This window comes from Dermacentor variabilis, chromosome 3, assembly GCF_050947875.1.
Source record: "Dermacentor variabilis isolate Ectoservices chromosome 3, ASM5094787v1, whole genome shotgun sequence".
NCBI lineage: Eukaryota > Metazoa > Arthropoda > Arachnida > Ixodida > Ixodidae > Dermacentor > Dermacentor variabilis.
Genome location: NC_134570.1, coordinates 101,382,382 through 101,399,096, shown reverse-complemented (window position 1 = coordinate 101,399,096; position 16,715 = coordinate 101,382,382). Strand labels below are relative to the sequence as shown.

The 16,715-nt window shown below is 43.4% G+C and overlaps 1 long non-coding RNA gene across 1 annotated transcript; it reads right to left on the bottom strand.

Moving 5' to 3' along the window:
* Positions 1 to 13,440: 13,440 nt before the first annotated feature.
* LOC142576109 (uncharacterized) lies at positions 13,441 to 15,518 on the bottom strand. The gene is made up of 3 exons (XR_012826789.1): positions 15,308 to 15,518; positions 13,764 to 14,028; positions 13,441 to 13,525 (listed from the first exon to the last, which is right to left on the bottom strand). It is a non-coding gene; the product is annotated as an uncharacterized LOC142576109 (long non-coding RNA).
* Between the last annotated feature and the right edge of the window lie 1,197 nt (positions 15,519 to 16,715).

The following is a 16,715-nucleotide window of genomic DNA, read 5'->3' as shown; positions in this document are numbered from 1 at the left end:
TACTCATAATATGCCTAACTTGCGCATCGTCGTTGCACATCAACAAGCATACACAACCTAAAGTGTACTATGCCGTTAAACTTGAAGTTCATGGAGATCTTCGCTTTGTCGCTTTTACATAGGCGCACTCACTTTTGGTGAAAATTAGGGCTATTGTGTCATGTTCTGGAAATGTTTACTTACGCGCTGGTGGGTGCGAGAGGGTCATTCCATAAATACACGATATGCCAGGTCGCATAGCCAAACCCCAATGTTGTAAGCCTATGCCATTGACCCTTAAGCTTCCGATTGGCCTAACGCTTCTGAACTACCCTCATTCATTTACATGGGCGTCTTAAAATAAATGTAATTCGCATACCACCAACATAACACATCGTCCAAAACGAATTCTGTGGTGGCCACTGGCAGCATAATGTCCATCAGCGTGGCCGGTGGAATCCCTAACTGAACCTAATAGTACATCGTAGTGGCGGCACGCAAACGGACATTAACCGTTAACAGGAAAAGTAGTAGAAGTAAGAAACTAGCCTACAGGCGTATTCTAATTCAACTGCGGAAACACTGCCACATAGTGAACTCGTTATGGATTGCTCGTGCTCTCCGACGCAATGCAAGACACAATTCTCCACTCTTAAAACAGGTTACCTAGAGTAAATAAATATTTTCAGGATGTTACAAATTTCCCCTTTTTGCGTACTTCTCCAGATGTAGTAAGTGTTGTTCAAAGCGAAATCAATTTTTCGGTACTGTTAACTTACAAAGCCGTATGCTGATTTAACTGAACAATTTTTCCTGGTATCTTCCTGGGTGCCTCCCGCAATGGAGGCTCCCAAGAAGATATCAGGAAAAATTGACACCCAGAAAATTGGGAACAGTGACCACTTATTGTGGCATAGTCCTCAATTTCAAGCACAAAGACAATCTTTGTCCAAAGCATTCAGGAAATTCGATGAACGTTCTCTGAGTGAACAGACAGTACTAGAGCACTGTCCCCATCATCGGCTCAGAAGGCAGTGAAGGCACTTTTGTGCTTTCTCAGAACGTCTGGTTTGCAAGAGCGGCTTTAACTTAAGTACTGTCGGTACACGTATCTACACCTTCCCTCACCGTTCTCTCTCTTGCCCTTCTCCCTACCCCAAGCATAGGGTAGCCAACCAGACCCTTGACTGGTTAACATCCCTGCCTTCCTATATTCATCTCTCTCTCTTTCGCTGCCGCAACGGAAGCTTAACGGGATGTCTCCAGGGCAGTGTAGCAAACCGGGCGTGCGTCTGGTTAACATTCCTGCTTTTCTTTTCCTTTGTTTCTCTCCCTATTACGAAGAAGAAAGGTCCTACCACGACGGAGAAATATATTTGATTCTTATTTTCTGAGCTTTTAGTATCGTATGGAGAACTATGTTTTTAAAAGAAGCGCGAATTCTTTGTGGCTGCGTTCATGCATGAGTGCCCTATCTTGCAGTTTTATAGCCGAAGAGTTTTCGACGGAGATTGCTAAGCAGTATTCCTTTTTGGAAGAGCCTCATTAGGTTGTAGAGGTGGCATTTACTGCTACATTCATGTGCACAAAATTTTTACTATTGGTTCTCCACGTAGAGCTCGTACTTTGTGAGAAAGGGATATTTAAGAGAGCCTTGGTTCTGTCCGCTCCTCAATATTCTCCGTGGTGATCAGCTAAATATGTGAAGGATCCTTGCTGCCCCAGGTGTCACGAGTACGTGATCAGTTTAGGTGACAGCGACTGGTTAATAGACCCACACATGCTACCTTAAAGCATCAATGTTGCTGGATTCGGCACCCTCGTAATGCAATCAACGAGAAGAAAGGGAACTGAATGGCCCGATTTTCATTAAGCAGATGATAAGAAGCCAACAAACAGACACCAATAACAAGATAGGGGAAATTACTTACACATACTAATTGAAATAAAGTAAATAATAAATTGATGAAAATTAAAGTGGGTGAAAAAACAACTGGCCCCAGGTGGTATACGAACCCACGTCTTGGCATTAGGCGAGCGACCCTATTACCAAGCGGGCTACCGCGGCACCGTTTCGCATACATTTTCCGGGGTATTTATGTTTTACTACGCGAACTAACCATGGGAGTGCTAGCCGACGCCACCCCTCACGAACAATGTACGTGTTTCTTTTCACATTCTTTTTTACACTGATATTCATTCAAGAATGTAGCCCACACTACTAGCCCGAACAGCCGCCTTGTTGGATGCTACATATACGGATTTTACTCTTACTATGTACGGCATATTGCTATGTGCGCTAATCACAGCAGCGTCAGATTCTGAGCCTGTACAATGTTTTATTACAACCTTTCTATATTAGGCGTATGTAGCATGACCCGTGCTTCAGCAAGTCAGTCTAGTGGAGATAATTTATTACCATTTTGATGATCATGCTGACGACGGCAGCTACCCCCTGGAACCGTGGCTCCGGACTCGGGTCCCAGGCTATCCTCCCACGCGCATTGCAGAAGGCAGTCACACGCTGCCATGCGGTCCGTAGTGGAGCAGTGAATTCGGCTTCTGAAGAGCCGCTTCCGCTGCCTTCAACGGTACCGCGCCCTCCACTATGTTCTGGACCACGCAGCCAACGTCGTTGCAGCGTGTGCAGTGGTGCGAATGTGTGTCTTGATGAAGGTGACCACGTGTTCGATAATGTCAGGGATGACAGCGCCAAACGCAGCAGCGACGATGACATCAATGACTACGCCCCCCCCCCCCCCCCCGCTCGGAGTTCTACGAGTGAGTGCAGCACATATAATGTATCTGAATTCTTGTGCTGCCCGGGACAATGTTATCAGATTTTACTCTGGTACAACAGCACCAGCGCTACATAGGAACGGTGCGTAGGTGGCTGCACAGACTGCAGCAATAAATGTCTGCTTGACACTACAGGTACATGCTTAGTGTTGCCATCTATACGCCTAATAGAGAGAAGGAACCAACGTGAAGTGTTTGCTATTAGTGGATTGCCTGCTGTTTTTTATCAAATCTGGTAAATTATCATTATTGTTTTTAAGTACCCGGTTCCAGTAAGCTGTCACTGCTGCAGATAATTGCATCATTGCACTGCGACGCTGCATGAGATACTTTAGTAGCTGTGGACAGAACACCTTCATCAGCAGAATTTCGTAGTCACTTCTCCTAGCAGCTGGAGTATGCCGTTTGATTTGCTGCAGCTGCTGCTGTTGCTTCTGTCATTTTGATGCATTTTACTACTGCCAAAACCGTCACTGCCACCGCCATCTGCCCTGTGTATGAGAGGATATTGGTCTTCGTCTCCTCGCTGCCGGTTTGGGCTGCACCAAAGCAGAACACTTCTAGCTCCACCACGTGTATAGTTCACACGCACCATGTAGGCACTATGGAGTTTTGCCACACAGTCATCGCAGAGTTCCTTGTCAAAAGGCCACGTCATGCTGGAAACGATGGCCTGGCTATGTCAAGTATTTTATTCTCTCTTGAAAGAATATTCATTGGTAAAAGCTGTAAAATTTAAGGAAGACGAATTGTATACTTCCTTGTAGATAATCATTCGAAGTGCCAGTAACATCGTTGAAAATCATTTATGTCTCCAGCGGAAATAAAACAAATCACAACATCTTGATTGTTATCTTTAATCAAAGTAAATGACAATCATTGCAGTGTACAACTGTAAGTACACGGGGCACATTTGATGGTGAGAAAATTCCACTATGATATTTACTACATCGGACCCAATACATTGTAAATGGGCCCTCAGCACATAATGATATCTTTAGGCTCATGAAAAAACTCTCACCTTCACCCAGCAACTTCAAAGTACAAAAAAGCGTCTTGCCTGTTACGCATTCAGCATGTTTTGTTACGTGAACTAGAATTACTTTTCTATGACTAGTGCCCTAACGAGACCTCCAAATACGAACGCAGTCGCAGGCTTTTACAGAATGACATAAGGGAGAAAATACTTAGCACATCCGTGGTGTTTCGTATAACAATGGCTGTAAGAGCAGCCTGAGAGTGAATGTCCTAACATAGTGGCCACATCGATAGGTACGTTAGGTGTATCACAAGCTGTGCTCAACAACAATGGGGACTAGATTCTATTGCTATCACCAGTAAGGACACCTGAAATATCACAATAATTATCACAAGTAGCAGTGATTTCAATATCCGTTATCACAAAATTCTTGTTAAATACATCTGCAGTAGATGGGTGTGAAACACTGTTGCGGTTAAAAGAAACATTATCACATAGTGTATATGTTGCTTGAAAAGCAGTAGACACAAAACATAGCATAAACAGCAAAATGAGAACTCACACAACCAAAATAGTGAAAAAAATTACACATACAGTTTAGACTCTCTCAGTGGGACAAACTTGCATGGCAAATAAATCTACACTTAGAAGACATATACTTGTAAAAGTTAGAAAGTAGCAATACATATTTTTCAACATTGTGTGTGTTGCTCTTGACCCAGTAATCGGATTGCTTAGCCACTGTTTCTCCTGTGTGCGAAAAACAGTCATATCATCCTTTAACGCGAGACACAGAAAGCCTGAGCCATGTGCATTTGTGTTTCAAGAGACATCACAGCACTATCTGATTTCGCTGCCATGGTCATGCATGACCTGAACATCATTTCGCATTGCTGTCTAGAACTCGTCCGAAGAGCTTGGGAGGACTCGTGAGTACCGCCACAAAAATGCCGCAGCGTGAATTTGAACTGAAGGATTGGCTACAGTTGTAGTCTGGTCGCACTAAAGGAATACAGTGTAACGTTGCAACCAAGAGTAGCGCCAGGCAAAAGAAGATTTGACGTGTAGAGGTGAAATCGCTCTCGACAGCCATCTTGTTTATTCTTCGTTGTCTGCTCGTGTAAATATTGTAAATACAACTTTTTATGTGACTTCTGCAACGTAACAATATTAAAAAAAAGAAAACGCTTACGTTCCTCACGAAGGAGGCGGCTCATGGAGGCTATAAGCAAGGGCAGCCAGAAGCTGGGGCAGAGTTCTGGCAATTAGTCCAGCGGCCTCTTGCTAGCCCAGCATTTCCACTGGTAGCTGCTGTTGCACCACGCAGGAGGGCCTCAACTCTTCCACCAGCTTCTGATGATGCTGTAAAACGAATTCAATAACGCAGCTAGAGGATATGCAATGTAAATGTTTGCTTCACAATGTTTGCAAGGGTTACAGTTTCAGTAAGGTTACCCTTGAAGGGAGTAAGAACACATGCATATGACATGAGAAATGGGAGTGAAAACTGTAGAATTTGTCGTGTTACAAACATGTTAAAAGGCAGAAAATGCTACCAAGCCGCCTCTGCCTGTAAGAAATCAGCGTTTGTGAATAATTGAATTGGTATTCAAAAGATGATCACGCCTTTGTTCTACATGTAACCATGTAAATATCTTGTAAACTGCTTTGTTATGGCCTGAGAAAGTGGTTTAAAGAACTCCTGAAAGTGGATGTATAAGCGTACACGAGCCAATGAGCACCTTTGCCGAATGAATACAGATACTCTCATGAATAATCTGGTTGTAACTTACATTAACATACACACTAATTCCTGCTTAAAATGTGAAACACACTGCCAGTTGTTCGTAGCTGCCCATTTTGCTTCATCAACATCTGGTGTAATCTGACGGCCACCGCGTTTGCAGCCTCCGCCAGCTGTCCCTGTCATGCGTACTCGTCCGCTGCCCTGCAGGCCATATCCTGCAGTGGCTGTTGCCGAGTTGGCCTGCGGAGCTGCTGCTGAGTTGATGGTCCCTAAAAATAAAATTAGTATACAAGATAAAAACATTTTTGTGCTGTCCTGTGCACAAAATTGACTGGTTCGTTATCATAGGTGGACGTCCAGAAAAAATAACTCCTGCCACAAACGTTGACAAAATAAATACTCCAATGAACAAGAACACACCATACCATGACAAAATAAACACTCATTTTTTATAAATGAACAAGAAGACACCACACCATTATAAAATGCTACACTAATAGTAACTTCTGCACGGTAGTTTGTATGATAAAGAAGCTGCGTTACAGATGGTATTAATAGTCGATCTGAATATAGTTTAACTTTGCCCATTGAAATCTAGGCAGGCATTTGTTCTTTGTAGTTTAAATACGGGAAATAAATTATTTCTGTATAAAAGCTCACAATAGCAACTTCCTTGCTTTAAGCATTAGCTGCTAGAGTGCCTTACATGCAGTGGCACTCGTACCCAGATCTGTACCCACAGAAACGTAGGGTGGTGTTGCCAGGAGAGAGGGAACATGTACAGCAGCTTCCTCATCACTGGAGCTGTCCTGCTGTAACAACAAATTACAGTATACATTCTATGTGAGCATTGCTTGTGCACAAATATGATTTAAATGCTTTGATCGTTGCGTAAGTTCCATCAACTATTTGCAAAGTCCAGTTCACTTATAGGTATTCAATATCTACAGAAAATTCTTAGTTCATCATCTAACCTACAAGTGACTACACGTGCTTTCCGGAGTAACGAGCCATTCAATGAATCGCAAGGAGTTTCTTAACCGCATTGGCTTCGTATGTTATTATTGGTAGTGGGGCCGGATTTTCATTTCTCCGAAGTACGGGTATCATGTGCTGGCATGTGTGCTTAAATGCGAGGAAACAGACAGAAGCATACAGCAGTAAAATATTCACCAGCACTGAACAGTGCAGCTGCCCGAAAGCGGTACACATAGCAACCAAAAATACTATGCACCTCAGTGTCTTCCTCAGTGCCGTACCTTCAAGAACTTCGAGAAGCCGGCCCTCCAGCCCATCGGGCTTGCTGCCTCCTCTTTTTATGCAAATACATGAACACTGTGAGCTTACGTTCCGAAGTCTGTTGCTAGCAGCGGGATCCCACTTCTAGGGCCTCACTTGCACCGCAATCTTTCGGCAGTCGCAGCAAAGCCGCGCCGAGCTGTTTTTAAAGCCGTCCTATGGCACATTGAGCGCGGCAGCTATCTTGTCTAAAAGTGCTGTTTTCTGAGGAGCACTCATACTTGAAGAGAGGCTTGTGGCACCGTTCGCCAAGTACGGGTGCTCCTCTTTAAACTTTATTAGCATGGTGGCCTGCGCGGCTGGCACGCGGGGTCCTTTCAATGGGGCCGCCACTTTTTCTTCTTGCGCGCAATTTTGGCGAGATGGCAGCAAACTAATACCAGCGATAAGTTACACGTTTTTAAATATTTCGTTATATTATCAAACCAAGAGCACAGTTACGTAAAATTTAGCACAAATGACTAAAGAACAAGCCTTCTCCCGTGGAAAAATTCAGCAGAAATAATTGTACAGCGCGCAGAAGTAATTTATCACGCTGCAGTTTACATACATTTGGAAATAGGTATGATAATTCACAAAAAAAAGACGGTTGCCTACAGCTATCTATTAAGATTTGCTGCCCTCAAATCTACATCGATCCTTGCGTATCCTATGTGAATAAAAGCAAAAGTAAACATCACGCGATTACCGAAGATGATCAGATGCTACTGCTCAGGCATTAAGCACAAGAGAGAATAAAGCCATATTTACTCACCGTGCACCAGGTTTCAGGGTTTTCATGATGTTCACAGCTTCCAAAATTCTTTTCGGACGAAAGGGCATCTCGACACACCGATGTTTCATCTAATCTGGCAGCTTTACTCGCAAATGTACACTGAATGCAGGCAACAGAATCGATCAGCTGTTTTCAGGTAGCGGCCATCTTATGTCGGCACAGCTAACTGGATTCGATGCGGAATGGACGCATATGGGACTATGGCTCGAAAAATGTCAATACTTGCTTTTACTTTGCACTGCTCTTAAACCATTCTTGCGTCTACAAATAGCAAAAACAATTTTGATTTCAGTAGCACACGATAATTTTTAAGCGTCTTCTTCTTAAGCATCTTTATCGCATCGATATCCTCTCCCCTGCCCCCACACCTGGCGCGCTACACGCGTTCCCTTTCTCCCGCTCGGCTCCGTCGACGTGCGTTCCAGACGTGGCGTCGCAGCCAATGGGAAATGAGGGGCCGCTTCGTTTCTACAGATGGTAGACGCCGGCTTTCTCGCTCAATAGGCGATTAGACAATTTCGAGTCAAAAATCATCATAAACGATGTTCAGGTGTCAATGCTGATCCTTAGACACCTGGTATAGACAAGGTAAGAAGTAAACCTGACACTACATTTGCGACTAAGTGTTCAGGGTCTCAATAAAAAAAAAACAAATTGTACAAATTTGCACTCCGGGTTCAATGCATCGGGGGGATGTTAAAGATCCTCTGGTGGTCAAAATTACTTCGGAGCTCCCCTGCGGCGTACTTCATGATCAAATGGTGGGTTTGGCACACAAAACTCCAAAATTCCAACTTTGTACCGCCACTACTAGATTCCATCCGTGCCTATATTATCCTAGCAGATGGCTGATCTCTTCTTGACAGACTTCTATGATTTCAACAAAATGCCATTGATCCTGCTCCATGCACTTTTGCATAATAATTAGTCGGTGAAATGAGACCCGTTCACGCCCAATGTAATAGTTTATGTTTTTTTCCACTCGTATGCGTACAATGTTACTGCAGTTGTTAGAAGCTCTAACCCATCTTTAGCAGACATCGTGCTGGCATTCTTTTGCACTCTAAGTAGTTTACCCTGTCAGCAGTGATACAGAAGGCATAGCACTACCCATATAATTCGAATTCTCCTAGCAGCACTAAAGGGGTATTATGAAACGGCAAACATACAAATGTAAACTGCGGGAAAAAATCTGCTGATCACGGCTGCAGATCTCATGTTACAGTATCAATTTTCTGCAGAGGTACTACTACCTTTGTGCGGTACAAAAACTAAATTATGTGCGAGAATGTCCGAGCGTCATCTCCAAACGTTCTGTTAGAAATTAAATTAATAGCGCACGCCTTGAGTGTAAGCACAAGGAAAGCAAATCACATCGGTCATTAAGCGGTACTGAACTCGCGAACTAATTGTCATCGCAAAAGGGCGCGGAGCTGGGTCAAAAAAAAATCGCCCCCCAAAAACTCCGTATGGAGGGTTCACAAGCGCAACTGAAACTTTTGTTCCCGGTGCTTATCACTCGCTTAATTCCGGCGGTTCATTAAATGACGGCTTGGTAGGCTGCCGGATCCTGGGTACGCAGACGGTGCTTGCTCTCGACTCTACGAGCCTGTTCTTGTGCCTAGGCTTCAGCATCGGTACGGCGTAGACGAGCCCGTTCCTGATTCTTCACGCGGCGTTGCTGATCGAAAGCTGGCTGCTACTAAGAAATACGTATGACGCGTGGCCTACCCATTTCGGAACCGGAGGGAAACTACTTCGCGCGCGCTCGGCTACGATAGAGAGCAACGACCTCACTACTAGCGCAGCCAATCGCGTGCCTATATTTCTGTTTTTTGCGCGCATGCGTATGCAATTGCGCAGGAGTACTTTTCGCCCTACAGGCGATAGACGGACCGACGAATCGGCTAGCCATATACAGCTTCGCTGTGATACATTTTGGTAAAATCATGTAATTGTTGAAGAGAATAATCATCCAGTAAAAACTTGCTCCATGCTTCGAATGGGCTAGTAGCGGTATAAAATATTGGCATTAGGTTATCATTCTTTAAGCGGCAACAGCAATTTAAGCAAACTGAAAACATACTTTTTTATTATTCTGCTTGAGCCATTCAGAACATAGTCCTGAATCTAGTGTCAATCTTACCAGTCAGCTTGTCTACGCCAAGTACCGTTCTTTAAGTAGGGAAAAATCGGTCTGTAATAGTCGTGAATCTAGTGTGAAACTTAACAGTCAGTTTGTCTACGCCAAGTATAGTTCTTTAAGTAGATAACAATCGGTCTCTAGTCTCTAAGGCATCTTGACCACTCGGCCCGTTTGGTGTTATCGTCACTTTCTCGCTGATGAAGAGCTCACATCGTCATAAATATATAGAAATATTTCGAATGGTTTTCTGTCCGGTGAAAGCGTCAAAAAGTGTTCTTGTATTCTGTCATGACGAAAATATTGGTACAAATTCGGTCATCCATTATTTTACTCAGTTAAACTATCCGCACCATTTCCAGTTGTAATTCTGTCTTTTATTTTCGTAACTGTAGCATGTTAAGAGAAAAAAATGAATAATTGTGCGTCAATGTAACGCTCATGATGTTTTCAGTCACTGAAAAGTAGGTGGCTGTTTTCATTATGAATATTCGACCAACGAAAGAATATACACTGCTTTGTTATATTTTCGTCCTGCCGCTGATAACGTTCAATTGCTTCTCTAACGCCGTAATCTCGGTAAATACTGATGTCTATAGATTTTCCTACCATTACTATCAGATGAAAATCCAGTGACAGGGTGATCTGTATTGCCAGTATGAACAATCGCCAAGCGCGGAGATGACCGGCGGCGCACGGCTTTTCATTAAACTTCATCGTCTAGCTGCGAAAAACCTTGAAAATCCTCGTGTTAACCTTCCTGACACTGATGTTTCATAACCAACTTGTTCGTTTGCAATAAGTGGCTTGAAATATTAACGCTATCTTTTGACTTTAGGAATCTTTTAGGAAGCTATTTGAACGAATAAAATATTCATAGTGAGTATTAGCAAACGTTATCCAGATGTAGCAGCACGCGCGCAACAGAGCGGCGAGATATGTCCACGTGCTCGATAACATATGAAAAAAAAAATGTGGAGGTATCATCTACGGGGATTGTGAATGCAAATGAATAGTCGAACAGTTCTCGAAACCGTGTCACTTTATTAAAATGATTCTGCGTTTGAAGGAGCACATCTCTTCCGTTGAGGATAGCTAGGCAGGGTTGTTTGTTGTTTCAGAGCATAATTACTTATAGAAAGGAGTCGTTAAGTAGCGGATATGTAGGGGTAGTACAGGTGGCTACGACATATAAGCCGGTTTGTCATGCGTGCGTTGCCTTCCACGGCGCGTTCTGGCATGTGGAGTGACGGGCATCCTCGTTTACCGCCGCCGGAATGCCCACCCAGGGCCACCACAGGTAGAAAGTGTGGCTTCAGAATGAAACAGCTCTCCTACCGGAGCTGTCCACCAAAGCATCTGGAGCTTCAGATCGCCCGAAGTTCTTGCGCAATTGAGATGACAGAGCTCTGCAGCCGCCTTCCGTATTACGGTGAACGCTGCTCTTTGTGCGTGCGTCTCTTGTTCTTACTTTCTTTCTCTCTTTAATTTATGCCCTTTACCCTTTCCCAAAGAGCAGGCTAGGAAACCAGGTGCAATTTACTTAGACTCCCTGCCTTTCTCTCTCGTGACGTCATGAGCCGGCTGGCTTGGCTATTTGCTGACGCACGTAAACATGACTTCTCCACGAATTCTTGCCATGGTACGCAGTTATGCGTCATGCTTAACGCACAAAGGGGGACTTACAAAACGTAAATATGCAAAACCAAGTGGCCAACTCCGAATGAATAATCTGCCGTGGAGCCGAGTCCTACCTTCGTATCGTTGCCGAATGTATATTTCAACAACCTGCGCAAGATCCCTGGTGATTGAAGGATGTTTGGCGCAACGTTCATTTTAGAAATTCGAGTGTCATATCTGGAATGCATATATTTGTGAGAACTACGTTTCTATCAAAGTTTCCTAATCTGATATTCGCTCAAGCCACTGTAACGCGTATGAGAATACAAGGTTCCTGGCAAATGGTATCACGAAAGCTTTCTTGGGACATATCGTGTAAATTCCTTCAAGACTACATTGATCGATTATTTGGAGCGCTTAACAGATACGGAATGTTGCTGGCAGTAAACATAGTACGAGCGTTAATATTCTATTGCGACAGCAATTATACGGATGCTCGAAGCGTATTGGCGCCGACGCCTTTATCGTACGTTCCCACTCAGAGGTGTATGCGCGCCATGCACTCAATACGTTAAAGGGAGGGTATCCTGTGACGCGGAGTACGTTGGGCTGCAAAAATGACAAATCGAAGATAATGCGTTGTCAGCGCTACGACAAATCGCTTCGATGGAAAAGTCAGGGTATACCGTTCTGTGGTTCTATCTTCCGATGCTAACGCAATCATTCAGCGCAAGCACACTGTAAAAACACAACCCTTCTTGCTGAGACGCTGCATGTCTGCACTGGTCTGCAATTAAGATATTTTTATTACTCATTGCCGTTGCATGGGTTCAATGTTCGCTGTAGCCTGTTTCATGCATAGAGAAATGTGTGTCGCCATCCTTAGAATGCTCGGATGTACTCGCTGATTCATTCTGTCTGATACCTGGAATGCATCTTGTTCTTTTGTAGTTAACACAGACTTTTTTGAATTATTACTCTAATTATTACTGTGCTTTTGTGCTATGTATTGTGAATACCGAATAATTCATACACATTCAGTGTACCGGCCTCCTGTACTAGCACGTATTCACTCGAAATGGAAGGAAAAGAAGGTGTAATACACTCTTCGCATGGTTGCATTTGGGAAGCAGCACATTTACTCATCTCCACTGCGAGTGTTACCCTGTACCCTAAGTAGCTCAAATCTGCCCCCGAGTATGGGTATTTTGAATATATTTTGTTTTCGCAAGCTCGCATCATCAATCGAAACCATAGGTCGCCTATATACAGGGAACGCACTCAGACTCATATATAAAATATATGTTTGCTTAGGAGCCCCTTGGACGGAGCCTCGCCGAAAGGGTGCTTAGCCAGGCTCAGCCAGATTTAAACTCACGAGTAAGCCTGTGTATGCGGTAGTCTCAGTGAGCCAACTCATGAGTGGCTTTGCCGACCTATGATCGGAACGAAATTTATAGAGGCCAACTATTGGTAACTGCCACACAAGCGTCTATGTTGTCTATGTTGCATCATGTACGACGTGTTATTTGGCAGAAGTTAGGTCTATAGTGCTCTGAAGAATTGTTTTTAGCTGGGTTCGTTGGTGCATGTTACCTTTTTGGTGTTCATTCACTTCCTTGTCCCGTCCTAGCGTATGCTCAACCAAAAGTCTATAATGTAGCTTCATATTTTAAAAGTATCGCCCCGACTTTCCGGCAAAGAACGTCGCCTACATTTGAAATATGAAAATGTCTGCCTCTGTAAAAGTTTAATTCTTCAACCTGCATGCGTGCTTCTTGGCATTCAGGAAGCAGCGCCAGCATAGTATATATAATCTTAGTGTAAGCTGTATACTTATGTCAAAGTGATAGATTTTAACGTTTGAGTTATTCCTTAGTGATAATACACTCCGCGATGCATTAGCTCACTAGCAAAGCAGAGTAATTCGCACACAATTCTAACTGGTGCAAAGTACAGACAGTGACGTTGCCTGCCTTTGATGACACTGGTGTCAACTGTGCAAGGTGATGAGCCCGAACATCGGTAATAAAGTATTTGAAAGCACGCAGTAACGATGCTGTTCGAGTTTTTATTGTGTGTTGTGCTGGGAATTGGTCATGACGGTGACATCGGCTTTGTTTCCTTCTTTCATTCCATGAAATCTCGTAAGTGCTGTGGGCCAGGTGGGAAGTCGTGAGATCTCTGCGACAGAAAATTGACAAACATGAGCAGTGCGCCTTTGGGGTTCCATACTTATTCCATACTGAAGGCTATATATATGTATATATATATATATATATATATATATATATATATATATATATATATATATAGAGAGAGAGAGAGAGAGAGAGAGAGAGAGAGAGAAAGTTTAGCCTTACGACTAAAAATCTCGTAGCAGCGTCAGACAGCTACTTGATGAAATATTATCTTTACTCACATTTTTTACCGTAGATTGTAGGGTAGCCGAAGCCACCGACGCCGTATCCGTAGCTGAGACCGTAGGGGCTATAACCATACCCATAAGCAGGGACACCATATCCGTAATTGTAGCCGTAGGTTGGGATGGTTCCAACTTGTCCGATGGTGCTCACCGGAGCCGTGTACGCCGGTATGGCTGGAGCACCCAAAGAGTAGCCATAGGGATAGCCCACGTAGCCGGCGCAGGCACCAGCGGCCAGGGTGAGGAGAACCAACGCACGGATCTGAGTAGGTTCAGAAATGGCGCATGTTCAAAATACAGGCTTCAACTGGCACGTGGCCAAGGGAAAAAAATGTGGTAGAGTCACCCAAACGAGTTTGCCTGGACTTGCTCGACAATATCCGAAGACTGGCAATCGAGCGAACTGATTTTGGGTCGGTCAAAGAATCAAAATTTCTATGCATCTGTACTCAAGTATTCCAGTTAACGTGCGAACCGCCCGTTACTACACGAACTCGAGCAATATGCAAGATTCTTTATTGTTACACTTTTAGAACGCTGGAGAAAAATCCGCTTTTTTAATAAATATAGCTTTTCACCTATATATATATATATATATATATATATATATATATATATATATATATATATATATATATATATATATATATATATATATATATATATATGATGAAAATAGACTTACCCAGTAATTGTGAATTAAAATCGGCACGTAGTCATTGTGTTCCAGCATATCTTGGATGAATGCCATATGAATAGGCAGACACACAAGGCTACCACGCATATATAGTTGTATGTGAATCCAATATTTTTACCGAAGTACAGTATTTTCTTGGAGAGCACATGTGAATTCGAAAGCGTATATTCCTATATTATTTGCGAGAATGTATCATTATTTGCAGGGAAAAGAGCCTATAGTTAAAGCGTAAATGATCCTGTGCGCCTATCGACTGACCATGCGAAATCCACCAATTTTTCGTATAAACCATCATTATATCGCTTCGGTAACAAAGTAGCCTAAGATATTTATGCAAGTATAAGAATTAGGCACCTTATATACATCTACCACACTTCTTGAGAGAAATACCTTTAGCATCCAAAGATAATTTTACAATTAGGACGAAACACACTGCGTTTGAAGCAAACGCGTTCTGTTAGCACTCAGTACTTGCTTTTGCACATGCGCATTTGTTTATTAAAATCTAGTTCAGATAATAATTTTGAGAAATAATGAAGGTATAGTAGTTTTCAATGAACTCTAATCGACACTGTTGGAGTTTGCCAACTGAATACCTTTTTGTCAATTCCATTGAACGCTTGTTTTTACCAGGAATTCCTTCAAGTCCTTGTTATAAGGAAAAAGCTTCCTAAAGCTAGCGAAGGAAGACATGGTTGTGAGTTGTGAACGACGAAGCGTCTCTTATATGGACATAAAGCCGTTTTTGTCTTTAATTGATTCTGTGTAATACAAAAGTGATTTTTCGATATTTGTCATTGTTAATAACAATCACAAGAGAGAATCAGGGCCAATGCAGACTTACCATCGTTGGTGGATATCGTTCACGGCTTCAAGCAGTCAAACATGCTCACTGAACCGACGGAACGTCTTATATATGCGCATGGCAGTCGGTTGCGCAGAGGGACATGGTGAGGAGGTTATGAGCTTTCGGCCAGCTCAGCCCATCCTGACAGGTTTGGTTCAGTTTTCTTTGGACGTGAATATCTGGCGACGCATGGTCTCTACTCTCGCAGACATCTCTGCACAAACGAAGAAAGATAGGACACTTAATGCGCATTCGAGTCAGCGGCCTCTGACCTTGGAAAGCGAAAGGTGATCAACCTACGCGACACCAGACGATAACTAAATATCACAACATAGCTCCGGAGGAAACCTCGGCTGCGTTAAACTGGTTTAGCTGGAACCGCACTTTGCGTGTTTGGACGCGATGATGCCAGAAAAATGCTCCATTATAGGGATAATTGAAATGCGCATTTATTCCTTCTGAGTGGTAAGGACGCGGATGATGAATTTGCATGAAAATCCGACAAAGGCGTTTCAAAATTTATGCAGCACAATTTCGAAGTGTGGAGTTAGGGAGTCCTATGGGCAGCGTAAATATACGTTGTAGAAATGCTGAGTTCGTAAATTCGCTGACGGACATATTGTACCTCATCCCGCCTGAAGAAATATCGAACACAGGTGTAGCACAGAAGATTACGACTTTTAACGAGTGCCACTTTCTCACGAAAAGAAATGAATGCAGCGCAAATTATACGCATACAAGGTCATTGCCAGGACATTGCACCAGCCACCGCTCTATAGCAGTTGTATACTGAATTCTATTTTTTAAAGGGTAGCGTTCTTCGCAAAGCCTCCCGTGCATTCATGACGGTAGTGGTGGCTGCTGTCGCAACTGCTACTATTTCGACGAATAGGGCAACACAGTACAGCACGCACACAAGGAATCGAATTATATGGCCAGCTTGGTGCCGTTACACGTGTGCCGATGATCCGTCTTCTTCACAACCAAATTACGTAGTAAAGCGCAAAGGGCAACTTATTATCCTCACTGCAGCAAATACCCGCCGTGAAGTGCCCAATTTATTTATTAAATAGAACCTTCTCATGCTTTCCTCCCCAGTGTCTGGCCTATCTGCTCATCCGGGTTTTCAACGAACAAAATAATGCAATCATCCCGGAGACAGACAGTGTAATAGCGAATTGGTGCGACCCATAAAATGAAAAAAATCGTGTATGGGCGATCGCGGTGATGGCGATGACGTAATCAGAACTGGGCCTATCTCGAAGATTGTACATACCGCGTTAGGGTCGATCTCGTAGGTGGCGTGATGGATGGTATCCGTGTCTTGTCTTCTTGCCCGGAAAGCTCGTAATCGTTACGGTGCAAGGTGCAATTGAAATAATATACAGTTTTAGTACTGCGCCAT